Below are 1,609 nucleotides of genomic sequence, written 5' to 3'. Positions count from 1 at the left end.
TTAAAGAAATAAAAAAGGAAGGGATGTAAGGAAATTAAGAAATTAAATTTGAAGTAGGTTATGTAATAACGGGAGAAAAAATCAGTAATTAGTTGTGGCAATATTTTACGTGGGTATGGGGTGCGAACGAGGACAAACATAGTATTAAACACATGGTGAAAATATTACAATACACTGTAACCGCGACGACACTATGAGGAAACAAATGTGGCATGTACGGTTCACACTAAGACCTACTTATTAGTGCGCCGATCCTAATCATAACATGCCTTAGGGAGGAAAAGTATGTCGGGTTACATTAGGTGCTCTCTACTGCGTGCATCTAGGATACTTTCCCTTTCGGAGGGCATCGGGACCTGCCGCCTTAGCACGGCGGGCTCTCTCCCGCTTCCTTTCCCTCTCAGCCTCTCGAGCCTGAGCCACGGTACGGTCGTGCGCCGCCTTCCTCATGCGCTCTTCTTCCTCCCGCTTGAGGCGAAGTTCCTCTTGTTGTTGCTCGTACTCCCGACGTGCGTACGCTTCCCTTCTCCACCTCATGTTCATGTCGACCCACATTTTCTGTGAGTCATTTTGCTCATTGTCGAGCCACTGAATAAAATCACAGAGCGGTGGAGGGACTGAACAAATGGAACAAGATGAACGGTTAGTAAAAGAGGGTGCGTAATCGGAAGAGATGAGGCGGATATCTGTTACCGTACCGGTCGATAACCAGTTGTTGCATGGTGAGGCTTGTCATACTCGTAGTTGACACATATGAAGAAGCGCAACCCATAGGTGTATGTGATGTCCTGCGACTCGCGGAGCTTACAAAGGTCACCACAAAAGCACATTGGTGGTTCGAGACCTTCAGGTATGGTAGTCCCCCAATGTTTCTTTGGTGGGCTCGATTGAGCTGAGGAAGATATTGCACTTGAGAGATATGAGAAATGAGCGATGCTTCACCGTAAGGAGGTTTGACTATTAATAGTTGGGGGAGGCAGGAGCATTGGATTCGCTCTTGAAGAAAGGAGTGAGGGTATGGGCGTAGCTGGTGGGAGGAGCATTGGATTCCATCTTGAAGAATGGGAAAGTTGTGTCATTGCCCATGGTCAGAGATTCCACGTTTATTGGTACCCGTGTTGTCATTTACTGATTGGAAAAAGCTGGGTAGTGTTGTCACATCTTGTTTAAAGCCCGCGGCAGGAGGCATGTGTTGTCAAGTCATGGTTAAAGTTTAGTGCTGAGGTCACTTCTTTATTTAACGTGTCTAAATATAAAATGTATTTACGAAATGCTAAGTCGACCATACAAAGTAAACGTGTTTTAATACATAGGAGTACATCATGAAGCGAATATGCATATGTTAGTTACATAAAATGTAAAATGCTACTCATGCCTCCCTCGTTGCCGTCGCCCGTGCGCCCCATCGTGGTCCCGATGCCGCTGGTTAACCCTTACGTGACCCCTGGAGTAGGTGAGGGGTCGGGTGGACCGACGTGTCTGGTAGACCTAGTAGGGACCACCGGTGTCGAGGGCTCGTCCTGCGTGGGCTGTGTCCGAAGCGGTGCACTGAAAACCTGGGACCGCTGAAGGACGTCGTAGTCAGATGTGCCCCCGAAGAAGTCACGAA

This window comes from Phragmites australis, chromosome 22 (assembly GCF_958298935.1).
Source record: "Phragmites australis chromosome 22, lpPhrAust1.1, whole genome shotgun sequence".
Taxonomy (NCBI): Eukaryota; Viridiplantae; Streptophyta; class Magnoliopsida; order Poales; family Poaceae; genus Phragmites; species Phragmites australis.
The sequence above is the reverse complement of the archived record's forward strand: the minus strand, read 5'-3'. Positions refer to the sequence as shown.